The following is a 13,690-nucleotide window of genomic DNA, read 5'->3' as shown; positions in this document are numbered from 1 at the left end:
TAAGAACAAGGATAATCCTTTACTTTCCTGTATCCAGGTTTTTCTCTTTCTTGTCTTCTTCCTTTCACTTACGAGTGTTTGGGCAGTTTGTAATACAGTTGGGTTTTTGGTCCAGATGTCTGATTTCATCAGCATAGGGAACTCCTGCTACAGAAACTCCACCACTATAGATCAGGAAATTTTTCTATAATTTAGAACTTCTTCAAGATTTTTCTTCTTTCCCTTCAATGTTTAAGTGGTCTGTTTCACTCTATAATATTTCTATGATGCCTCATGTCTTCCAAAGAAGCTTATACTTCGCTATTTCCTTGTCTTAGCCCTCAGTAACAACTCTCTTCCCCTAAATATCTTGCAGCCTACTTACAGCACTCCTTTACCATGCTCAGATCAGCAAGCTATAGGAGCTCCACAAGAGCTTTATTCCCCTTGGCAGAATGGCCTCCCCTTCTCCTCCACTTTTAGTCACCAAATCATCATGTTAAGATTTTGTTTAAGATTATAAATCTAGAGATTACAGAACAAAATTTCAATGCTACTGAAAAGAACATGTGACTTTTAAAAGAAAATTTTGATAAACAGGTCATAGAAAATTATTGGGGCCATTCTGTTGTTCAGATAGACCTAAAGCAGTGTTCAGTCTAGAATATCCCAATCACTCTCTGAAAAAGTCTTCATCCACAAGATGTAGAAGAGGAAAAATAAATGAATGAAGACCAGTGCAAAGAAGTAAGGAGTAAGGTAAATTTACTCAAAAATGACACAGTATCAGGGTTGGAAGAGACTTTACCATAGAGATCATCTAATCCAACACATACCTGAAAAGGCATTCCAAAAACAGGTCATAAAGTCGCCAATTTAAAGACTTCCAATGATGGGGAATTCACAGTTTCCTGAGACAACTCACTACTCTACTTTTGGATAAGCGAACTCTCAGACAATTTTTCTTTATTACTGATTTTTAAACTAAAAAGAAAAACTTTTTGGTGTAACAGTAATAGGCCAAGAAAACCATTTTGGAACATGTAATTAATATTTGTGACAGGTAAGACAAACATACATGAAAAATACACCATAACTAAGTGGCTTTAACGATGAGGAAGATAATCATAGAGCTGAAATGAACTCAGATTATTTAGTACAAATTTCTCCTTTTACAGCAGTTCTGTCATAAAATCTTTCCAACATCACTCACAGTCATTAGTGGGTAGAACAGAGCTAGAACAGAAGTTTTTTGACTTGCCAGTTCAGTGTTCTTTTCAATAACTGTGATTGGTAAGATGAATGTCCAGGACTCATAAGCTTGTTTTAAGTAAAATAATTTTCCAAAGGTTTTTGGTTGTTGATAAATATTGTCCTATACACCAAAAATATCTCCTAAATATATCCATGATTATCTTTATGAATAGGAAATACTTCACATTCAGTGATTTTCACAGATTGTTAGCTTTGGTAAATTAAGAAAGGTTAGCAGTTTTCTATTACACTATAAAATTTACTAGGATAAACCAAATCCACCCATTATCTCACTAACATGGAATGCAGAACCCTTTTTATTGTCTTAACTTTTATTTTTCAAAAATGAGCACTGGGTATTTTCAACATGTAGTATGTCAGATGTATCTTGCAACTACTTATTTTAGTAAAAAATGAAGTTAGTGATATTTAGAGAATCCATAGTGTATTTATAAAATGAAATTTTTTTATCAAAATACACTTCTCACTAAGATAAATAAATAAAATCCCAGCAATCCTACCCACAGAAAGTTAGAATCAACTTTGGTAAATTTCAGAGTAATACCTCGTCCTTAATTAGCCTGTTTGTCCTCCACCCCACCCCACCCCAACCCCCCCGTTGCTGCCCATCTTCTGGGCTAAGAATTATTTAAAAATTTTTCATTCATATTCATTAAGATTTTATTATGTTGACATATTTCTCATTCCACATCATCATCAACCAAGCTCTGTACACTCACAATTCTCTGGCTAATGATTGGCAGCTTAGTCAGAAGCATTTGGAACACTGCTGATGGAAGAGTTTGCTGTAAAACTTGCAAAAACTGCTGTGGTTTCTCACAGACACCAATGGCATTTTTCAAGTGGTCAACAGCTTTTTCATATTCACCTTGGGCTAGTAATTCCTTACCAAGTTGTATTTCTTGAAGAAAGAACTTCTGAACAGCTTCTGCATCTTTAAGGTCAGGTAACCTGGAAAGCCCAGCTCTCTCTTTAGCAAGCTACTGTTTTGTTCTTCGCTCTTGGAGCCTGTTCTCGAAGTTGGGGTTGCTCCGTCTCCTGTGGTTGAAGAAAATACAGTAGCCAATGAAGAGGGCCCCTCACACGCTTGCAGAAATCACACCACTCCAACCTATCATGTTTGCAGCCGCTGCTCATGTGGAGGCATCAGCAGCAGCACCGTCCCCCACTGACCCCCAAACATGAAGAGATCTCCAGTGTTTTAAATAGCAACAGGTGTTGCATTTTGTCAAAAGTTTTTTTCTACATCTATTGAGATAATTATGTGGTTCCTGTTGGTTTTGTTGTTGATATGATCAATAACGCTAATAGTCATCCTAATATTTAACCAACTCTGCATTACTAATATAAATCCTACCTGATCATAATGTATTATTCTGGTGATAAGTTGCTGTATCCTTTTTGCTAAAATATTATTTAAAATTTTTGCATCTATATTCACTACAGAAATTGGTCTATAATTTTCTTTCTCTGTCTTGGATCTTCCTGGTTTAGGTATCAAAACCGTATTTGTATCATAAAAAGAATTTGAGAGGACTCCTTCTACCCCAGTTTTCCCAAGTAGCCTTCATACTATTGAAATTAACTGTTATTTACATGTTTGATAGAATTCCCTTGTGAATCCTTCTGGCCCTGGAGATTTTTTCCTATGGAGGTCATTCATGGCTTGATCAGTTTCTTTTTCTGAGATGGGGTTATTTAAGTATTCAACGGCCACTTCTGTTAACCTGGGTAATTTATATCTTTTAAAATAATCATCCATCTCATTTAGACAGTCTAATGTATGAGCATTCAGTTGGGCAAATTAATTTCTTATTGTTGTATTAATTTCCTCCTCATTGGAGCTGAGTTCACCCTTTTCATTTTTGATATTGGTAATTTGGTTTTCTTCTTTCTTTTTTTTTAAATCAAATTGACCAAAGGTTTATCAATTTTATTGGTTTATTCATTGAACTAACTTGTAGTTTTATTTATTCTTGAATAGATTTCTTAATTCCAATTTTATTAATCTGTCCTTTGGTTTTCTGTATTTCCAATTTGGTATTTACTTGGGGGATTTTAGTTTGTTCTTTTTCTAGCTTTTTCAGCTGTATGCCCAGTTCTATTGATCTCCTCTTTCTCAATTTTATTCATGTATGCATTCAAAGATACAAAACTTCTCCTAAGAACTGCTTTTGCAGTATCTCATAAGATTTGATATGTTGTATCGTTATTGTCTTTCCCTTGAATGAAGTTGTTGGTTGTTTTCATAACATTTTGTTTAACCCATTCATTCTTTAGGATTAGATTGTTTAGTTTCCAATTATTTCTGATATTTCTGTGGCCTTTGATTACATATTTTTACAAAATATAACATATATATGTCATATATGCTACAAAATAACTCCCCTAATCAACCTTCTCATCATGGGCAGGCCCCTCTTTAATCATATTAAAAAATAGCGATACAAATATGTACACTGTTTCCAGTTAAAGAAAATCTTGTTTGCATACTTCACTCCATGTAAAGATTGTTGATTGACAAAGGCAAGATTCAATCAGAGGCAGTTGATTATACTAAAGCTAAAACTGCAAAATATGTTATTTTGATTACCATCACAACAGGAAAAAGAAATCATAAAGGATTCAATAAGAGTAAACTCTACATTCCTACATGGTAATAACATACTTGTAACTGCAAAGAACTTTTTCGTTATTAGGACAGTTAGAAGGAGGATACATTGTCAGAGGACATGAGTACAAATTGAATATGATGAAATGATTTCCTAAAAAATAAAATCAAACCTGGAGAAAGAGGAATTGACTGAGAGAAAGGAAAGAGAGAGGTATAATTATGTAAATTGTAAATAGGCATGAAAGAACTTTTACAGTGTAGGCAAAGATGGGCGTGGTGGGGAAGTACTTGAACCGTATCCTTATGATAAGTGGAATAACATACATATTCAGGTATAGAAACCTATGTTTCCATACAGGAAAGTAGGAGGGGAATATGTTAAGAGAAGTGAGTAGGGATTGGTAGAAAAAAGACAAAATTGTGGGGTGTGATATTCAAAAGCAAATTGCTTTAGAGCACATATAGAGTGAAATGAGAGAGAGCATAATACATGAGGAAAATAGGTAGGAGGAAAACACACAACTAGTAATTATAACTGTGACCAAAAGACTATGAAAGCATGCATACCCTTTGTCCAGCAACACCACTAGTAGGGTAGTAGGGTTTTATTCCAAACAAATACAAAAAAAGAAAATAATATATACATATACAAATTATTCTCCCAGCTCTTTTTCTGTGGTAGCAAAGAATTGAAAATTAAGAAGATGCACATTAATTGGGGAACAACTGAACAGGTTGTTAGGTATTAATTTGATAGAGTATTATTTATTGTACTGTAAGAAATGGTAAGCAGAATTCTCTTAGGGAAAAAAACTGGAAAGACTTACATAAATTGACAAAGGTGAAATGAGCTTAACAAAGAGAGTATTGTACACTGTAACAGCACTGTGGTACAAAGATCATTACTGTAAATGACTTATCTATTGCCATCATACAGTGATTCAGAACAGTTCTAAAATATTTATGATGAAAATGCATATACATATATATATATGCATATATATATACATATATAGATATATATAGATTATATATATCTCTCTATATATCTATATATATATTTAAATAGAGGCCCCAGGACTAATAAACCAATAGGAGAAGGTGAAAGGAATTTTGGTGCCAGACTGTCAAGTGCTTTCACTGCTGAGAGATTATTTTTTTTCTAAGTGGTAATAGGAGCCATTTGTATTTATTAACTAGAAAGAGAGTTAAATGACATGTTCTGATCTACACTTTAGGAAGATTATATTGACAATTTTATTGAGCATATATTAGAGTTAGGGGATAATTAAGATTTTTGAGCAAGTAGGAAGCTAATGTCACAGTCCACACAAGAGGTTATGAATGTCTGAAACAATATAATGGCTATGTAAGTAGAGAGAACAAAAGAGACATGAGTGATATTGTAAAGATTCAAATGACAAAATTTGGTAGCTACTTGCATGAGTGAAAGTAAGAATTTGAGAATGACACTGAAGTTGATAACATGTCTAACAAAAAGCATGAGATTCCCTCTTCAGAAGTTCGGAAGATGAGAAAAGGGGAAAGCCTTATGGAAAATAGAGTGGACTGATTAATGTGAATCCCAACATTAAAACTCTCTATGACCTTCCATATTATGAAACTCCCTCACTTCCACTATAACATCATCTCTAGAAGTCACATAGGACAATATGAATTGTCCAAGCTTGGGATTTGGAATTTCACCACCACCATTTGGAATTTCACACACATATGCTCATCCATCCATATATGCATATATACACACATATAATCACATACTACACATGTGAAAACACATACATATATACACATATAGATGCATATGTGTGTGTGTGTGTGTATTCTCCCTCATAGAAAGGAGTCCAATAGTAATCAATGACTATGCCACTCAAAATAGGAGGATAGGAGCACTGAAATCAACGTTAACTGATATGAATCTTTTTTGACAGTAAGTATATTGTAGTCAGCACTCAACTGTCTAAAGGATCATAAGATTTAGCATGACCTATCTAATAATTCTCGTTAAACATCAAATGATATTCTAAAGAGCACCTTCTTTATCCCTTTGTGGCGGATGTGTTCGGAATAATTAGGGATAATTCAGAGGGTTCTTAAGTCACCATTGCAGGATGCTAAATGGAAATATAATTTATTCCTAGTAACAGTCATTCACTTTCTGACAAGATACATACTGACATGTGAAATATAATAAGTGTCCCTGCACTTCATTAGTGTCAAGAACCCTGCACTCCAGCGACCAAGTATATCTGAGTATGTAGCTCATTTCGTGGTGACCTTTTTATTAAAGAAGCACAGTCTCGCAAAGCAGAACCTTGTGATTTAAATATGCTTATTTAGACTCTCCCCACTCCCTCAACCTTTAAATAGAGTCAAAATCAATCACAGGAGACATGATTAAATTTCAGAATTTCCCTCTGTTTTTATGTTTACAGTTTGAGCACAGCTGTATACAGGATGAATTCTTAAAACAACTGAAGTTAAAGTGTTAAAATGGTGGAAGGGACAAGAGGTCATACTCAGAGAGCTGTATTCAAGTTCTGGCCCTTGTTACTCTTTATTCGTGCAGCTTTGGGGAAGTCACAAAACTTTTGAAACCTTAGTCTTCTAGCCTATAAAATGAGGGTGATTGTAAGTGAATATATTTCCCTTACTTACCAAAGTTGGCAGAATAAAAGGAAAGACTGTGAATGATACAGAAACACTCAAGTCTGTTGCTGAAGGACTATGGTACATATAAATAACTCTCGAGGTTGAAAGGGTCTTTTTGGTTATTTTTTGAATTCCTTCATTTTACAGTATGTAAAACTATGAAGTATAAATTACTTGTTCAAAGTCTAACAGATATTATTATAAGTAGTATTTAAATCCAGGTCTTCTGACTTTCTAATGACACTGCCCTCCTGTCTCTTCCTCACCAAGATACTCCATTTCCTGACTTCATTTTCAGTGACTGTCCCTTAGCCTGGATTTGCCATCCCTTGTTAATCCTACCTCCTGGTTTTCCTGGATTCCTTCTGGTCCCAGCTAAAATCTGCTACCCTATCCATCAAATATTTTTTTTCACCCAGAATGGAAAGAAGTATAAATCTAGTTTCAGAAAATCTGACCTTCAATATTGACTTTAGTATTTATTATATGCTTTGTTATTGTTGTTGTTGTTGTTGTTGTTGTTGTTGTTGTTGTTGTTGTTGTTGTTGTTCTTCTTCTTCTTCTCCTTCTTCTTCTTCTTCTTCTTCTTCTTCTTCTTCTTCAGCCAGTAATAATCAAGCAACTTCTTTGGGCCTATTTAGGTAAAGAAATTCTCTCAAGATTGCACAAGTATAACAAGCTCTTTTGTGTCTACGGGTATCAATCTTCTCACCTAAAGAATGGGTCCATATATGTTAAAATATGTTCTCTAAATTCCTTTACATGTGTAAACACTATGATATTTCTAGCAATATGTTCATGCTTGATCTCTAAAAATGTTATTTCCAGCTATAGTCCTTAGTTTACACACAGAGATTTTTACCAAACTATATGTAAACTGTGAATCAAAATAAAAATCAGTACTAGGAAGGCTTGCCAGGACTCTTTCTGCATTTTTCTTGAGGGAGAATGGCAAAGTTATTTCCAATGTGCTATTGACCAGTAACTGCTGTACCCATATTGTCTGCTTCATAACCCTGTATCTGACTGGGAACATGAGAGACTGGAGAGAGAATATGGTAGCAAGAGAAAGGAAAGAAGTAACAGGGGAGAGAAATGGGCACAGATAGTCAAGCTTCTATTTACTACTATATTAGCCTACACCTGATAGATGATTTAATATTAATGTATATATATATATACATATACATATATGTATATATGTTTACTTTTAATGATTAAATATATTATACATTTTATTCCAATCAATATAAATCAGTTTGATATGATTCCATGGGGATAATGATTAGAAAGTTGGGTATTAGGCCTCAAAGATATGAACTGCAGAGTGTAAGTTCACCTGACTAACTATAGGAAGCTAACCACAGGACCCCCATCTTTGTTTTTCCTTGTGATAGTGACCAAACTGCATGGCAGAGGTGAGTCAATGACATGAAAGGATCCCCAGCTATTTTTGTTGTCCCTTCCTCCCTCATTATGCTTCTTTTGCCAAATATGGGAAGATAGTAATGAGCATTTGGCCAATTAGAGACCCTATTTTCCAGCCTGTGGCTTTCTTTCCACCAGTACCTGCAGATGTTTTGACATCTGTTCATCATCCCAGCCAATGGGTCTGCTCATTAGTTTGGTGTGACCTCTTGAAAGGTCAATATGGGTCTGTGAAAGGTCTGGTCATCAACTCATTTGTCAAGCAAACAGAATACGTATTTCATTTAGACTCTCCTGGAGGGTCAAGGGCAAAGTATGTCAACAATGTGATTTTGTATTTTTAGTTTGCTCCATATGTATTTCTGGGGTATCAAGCAGTATAAAAGTAAGTCACTAGAGGAAGGGGACATCTGAGATACTGAGGAAGATCTTAGGTCTATTTCACTGGAGCTGGCCATGGAACCTTAAATAAAGTGCTATTGGGGGTGGGGCAGAGCCCAGATGACAGAATAGAAGGAGGGAACTGTAGAAGCTCTCCCCCCACAGCCCATACAATACCAGTAAAAATGATCCTAAACAAATTATAGAACAACTGAAGCCACAAAACGACAGAATGAAAGATATTTACTGCACAAGATAGCCTGGAAGGGAGAGAGGGAAGGTCTATCACACTAAGCTCGAGCACAGCCCAGTCTTGGCCACATGGAGCTGCAGGGACAGGACTGGAGCAGGCTTCAGCATGCAGAATCATGGGTAGCAGCTGCAGTTCTCAGATTTCTCAATACATAAATACCAAAGACAGCATCAAAGGTCACTGAGAAAGCTCTTTCACCTGGATGAGAAGGGAGCAGGGTCCTGCCCTCCCCGGGACCCAGGTAGCCACAGTTGGTGGCAGCATCCATTTTATGAGCCCTTGGCCTAAAGACCTTAGAAGAATCGAGCAGCTGATCTGGATCTCACCCCTGAGAGGTGGCCCTTGGGTGAGGAGGAACATTGGCTGGTGGAGCTGTTGCAGGCTCTGGACAGGGAATCCTAATCTCAAATCATGGGCAGAAAAGCTTGTGGTTGGCCCCAGAAGAGAGTGCAGGCAAGGAGAGGAATAAATTCCTCTTCCTTGATTATGCCACCAAGGAGGAACTGAGAACGTACAGATCCCTAGAGTATACCCTTTTCTTGACAAAGGATTCAAAAGTCAAGTAACTGGCTCAGAAAATGCCCAAAAAGGGGGAAAATAAGACTATAGAAGGTTACTTTTTGGTGAACAGGGATTGTATTATATCCTTTTGGAGATGAGGAGGAACAATGCATACTATCAGAGGAAGACATAGAAGTATAGGCTTCTGCATTCAAAACCTCCAAAATAAATGTGCAATACTCTCAGATCATGGAAGAGCTCAAAGAGGACTTTGAAAATCAAGTAAGAGAGGTGGAGGAAAAACTGGGAAGAGAATTGGGAGCAATGCTACAAAATCATGAAAAGTGAGTAAACAACTTGTTAAAGGAGACACAAAAAACTGCTTAAGAAAATTACAACCTTTAAAAAGAGATTAACTCAAATGGCAAAATAAGTCCAAAAAACCAATGAAGATAAGAATGCTTTAAAAAGTAGAATTAGTGTTCCCCAATTGATAAACGGCAGTAGGATATGAAAAGGCAATTTTCGGAGGAAGAAATTAAAGATATCTGTAGTTACATGAAAAAAATGCTCTAAATCACTTTTGATTAGAGAGATGCAAATCAAAACAAATCTGAGGTACCACATTATACTTATCAGATTGGCAAACATGACAGAACAGGAAGACAATAAATGTTGGAGAGGATGTGAGAGAAGTGGAACACTAATACATTGTTGGTGGAGCTGTGAGCTGATCCAACCATTCTGGAGAGCAATTTGAAACTATGCCAAAAGGGCTACAAATATATGCATACCCTTTGACCCAACATTAATGCTTCTAGGACTCTATCCCCAAGAGATCATAAAAATGGGAAAGGGTCCCACATGTACAAAAATATTTATAGCAGCACTCTTTGTAGAGGCCAAAAACTGGAAATGAAGGAGATGTCCATCAATTGGGGAATGGTTGAATAAATTACGGTATATGAATGTAATGGAATACTATTTTGCTATAAGAACTAATGAGCAAGAAGACTTCAGAGAGGCTTGGAAAGACTTACATGATCTGAGGCTGAGCAAAAGGAGCAGAACCAGAGGAACTTTGTGCACAACAACGACCACAGTGTGTGAGATGGTTTTCTGATAGACTTGGAACTTCACAGCAATGCAAGGACCTAAAAATAATTCCCAGTGGTTTTCTAAGGCAAAATGCCTTCCACATCCAGAGAAAGAACTATGGAATACAACCACAGAATGTAGCGGATCATTTTTTTGAGAGTGTGTGTGTGTGCATTACATTTCTGTTTGTAATATAATTTCTCCCTTTCACTTTAATTCTTCTATACAGCATGACTGTAGTGAAAATATATGTAATAGGAATGTATATATAGAACCTATATAAAATTGCATGCTGTCTTGAGGATGGAGTGGGGAAGTAGGGGGCAGGGAGGGAAAACAACAATCTAAGTTATATGATAGTGACTGTAGAACACTGATAATAAATGAAATTAATTAAAAATAAAAAACCAAAGCTCTGAAGTAGCAGGACAAGGATCATAATTTCTATTTTAAAAATGAGAAAACTGAGGTTCAAACAGGGTTAATGACTTTCCCAAAGTTACAAAGATATTCAGAAAATGACAAAATATTTAATCGAATATTTAATTCTAGTCTGATAGCCCTTCTGTTATCCTATAAGCTCTGAATCATCCTAAGATATTGGGCTTCAGTGTTGAAAACTGAAATAGTTTATGGAATTTCAGTATTGCTAATATCTATTATTCACTAATGTTTTGCAAACAAATTTCATAAGCATTTATTAAATTCCTATTAAGCATCACCTATTGTGCTATTCATTAGGGATAGAAACAATTACACTCACACACATATGCTGGGGGAAAAACACAATCCTTGCCCTCAGGGAGATTATATTCTAGTGAGGTGAGACAACATATACAAAGAAACATCAATAAAAAATATACTCAACACTGAAAAAGAAAATGTAAAATAATTCAGAGGAAGAGATATAGATCATAAACTTCTGCACAAATTAGAAAAGGCTGTACGTAGCTGCTAAATCTTGACCTGCATCTTGAAGTGAGAGCTTCCAAGAGACAAAAATGAAGAGAGTAATTTTATATTATATAGTGGTTAGTTGTTGTCCTTCATTCTCAGAGGACCAAAATTACATCACCATAATAAAGTCTAGTTTCAAAGTATATGACTGTGACTGCTCAGACCAATATGAGCTCAGAATGCTCTACCACAGATTGGACACAGATAGTTCATTTGAACATTTGAGGTGAATACTCCAGAGTTGTGCACCGTATGTTTCCTTTGTGCTGTCTCAATTCTGCTTTGTTCATGGAGCACAACATCCTTTCTGATGTGTGCATGCCACTCTGAGCAGTCCTGTGCCAGTGTCTCCCATGTCACATAACCAAATCCAAAATTCTTGAAAGAGACCTTGAGAGTGGCCTTGTATCTTTCCTCCTGACCACGATGTGATATCCTGCTCCATGCAAGTTCTCCATAAAATAGTCTTTCTGGTAAACATACATTTTACATTTGAGCAGCACGGCCAGCCCATCAGAGTTGTGCCCTCTGAAGAATAGTTTAAATTCTTGGGAGTTTAGTTTGATCAAGAACCTCAGTGCCTGGTACCTTATCCTGCCAGGTGATCTTCAGAATCCTCCCAAGACAGTTCGAACGGAAGCAATTCAGTTTTCTGGTATGGTGCTGGTACATGTCTCACAGGCATACAACAGTGAGGTCAGCACACTGGCTATGTAGAGCTTCAGTTTGATAATCAATGTAATGTCTCTTCTCTCCTGCACTTTTCTTTGGAGCCTTCCAAACCCTGAACTAGCTCTGGCAACACATGCTTCAACTTCATTGTCAATGTGTACATCCCTGGAAAGTATACTACCAAGGCAAGTGAACTTATCCACAGCATTCAACATTTCTCCATTTGTTCTAACCAATGGCTCCACATGTGGATGGTGTGGTGGTGGTTGATGGAGTACCTGTGTTTTCTTGGTGTTAATTATTAGACCAAAGTTAGCTCAGGAAGCAGAGAATTGATCTGTACTTTGTTGCATCTAAGCTTCAGAGGCTGCATTGAGTGCACAATCATCTGCAAACAGAAATTCATGCACAAACACTCCCTCCACTTTTGTCTTGACTTCTAGCCTTTTGAAATTTGAAGAATTCACCACCAGTGTATTGCTGACCTTGATACCATGTTCATCTTCATTAAAAGCTTTTCACCACATGGCTGAAAACATCATGCTAAAAAGCATGAAAGCAAGCACACAGCCCTGTTTCACTTCATGGGTGACTGGGAAGTCATGAAAACATTGTCCACTATCCAGAACTCAAACTTGCCATCATTAAATTGATGTACAATTCTGATCAACTTCTCTCATCAGCCAAATTCTGACATAATTTTCCATAAGCACTCATGACTTACAGTGTCAAAGGCCTTGGTCAGATCTACAAACATTGTGTGTAGACCTCTGTTCTGCTCCCAGCATTTATCCTTGAGTTGTCATGCAGCAAACATTGTATTGACTACTCCTGTGCCCTTTCTGAAGTCGCATTGATTATCAGGTAGATAACCATCTTCCAAGGAAGGATCATCCTATTAAGGAGAACTCTAGCAAGAATCTTACTGGCAAAGACTAAGAGGGAGACCCCCCTGTGATTTTTGCAGGTCAATCTATTTCCTTTACCTTTATAGAAATGGACAATGGAGGCATTCTTGATCTCCTGGGAGATAACCTCTTCTTGACATATAACCTGGGAAATTTCAGTTAATTTTTGTATGAACAATGGTCCCCCTACCTTGTAAATCTCAGTTGGAATAGAATGAGTACCAGGTGTTCTGCCTCATGAAAGGAGAATAATGGTACTCAAAACCTCTTCTGCAGTTGGATGCTCATCTAAGGAAGGATTGACTTTAACCTGAGGTAAATGGTCAATAGCCTCAGCATTGATTGATGACAATCTGTTGAGAACACTATGGAAATGTTCAGCCCATCTCTCTAGGATCATGTCCTTATCATTAATCAATGTGGCTCCATCAACACTGAGTAGTTACGATGTGCTATAGGTTTTTGGTCCATAAATAGCTTTCAGGAAATCATAAAAGCACTTTGAATTGTTATTATCAGCAAAAAACTGAATTTCATCTGCCTTCTTACTGAACGAGGAATCTCTCTAAGCTTTTCTTGTACTGTATTTTTGATGGAATTAAATGCTGCCTTCTTCCAGATGGAAAAAAAGGAAAAAGTAGAATTAGTGGCAGAGTCAAGATGGCGGAGTTGAAAGATGGGCCTGTAGAAGTTCCCCCACATAGGTCATAAAATACGTGTATAAAATGACTCTAAACAAATTCTAGAGCAGCAGAAGTGACAAAACGACAGAGAGAAAGAGATTTCTAACCCCCAACAGCCTGGAACACCAACAGGAAAGGTCTATCACATAAGGTGCAGAGTGGAGCTCAGCCCAGCGTGGCAGAGACAGGACCCAGAACAGGCTTCAGGGTACCGCTGGCAGCAGCATTTCCCAGATTGCTCAAAAACAGTTTGACAGGTCAGTGGGGA

The 13,690-nt window shown here is 36.7% G+C and overlaps 1 pseudogene; it reads right to left on the bottom strand.

Moving 5' to 3' along the window:
- Window positions 1-1,934: 1,934 nt before the first annotated feature.
- Window positions 1,935-2,372, bottom strand: LOC140508960 (mitochondrial import receptor subunit TOM20 homolog; annotated as a pseudogene).
- Window positions 2,373-13,690: the final 11,318 nt, after the last annotated feature.

Source organism: Notamacropus eugenii, chromosome 5 (genome assembly GCF_028372415.1).
Source record: "Notamacropus eugenii isolate mMacEug1 chromosome 5, mMacEug1.pri_v2, whole genome shotgun sequence".
NCBI lineage: Eukaryota > Metazoa > Chordata > Mammalia > Diprotodontia > Macropodidae > Notamacropus > Notamacropus eugenii.
The sequence above is the reverse complement of the archived record's forward strand: the minus strand, read 5'-3'. Positions and strand labels throughout refer to the sequence as shown.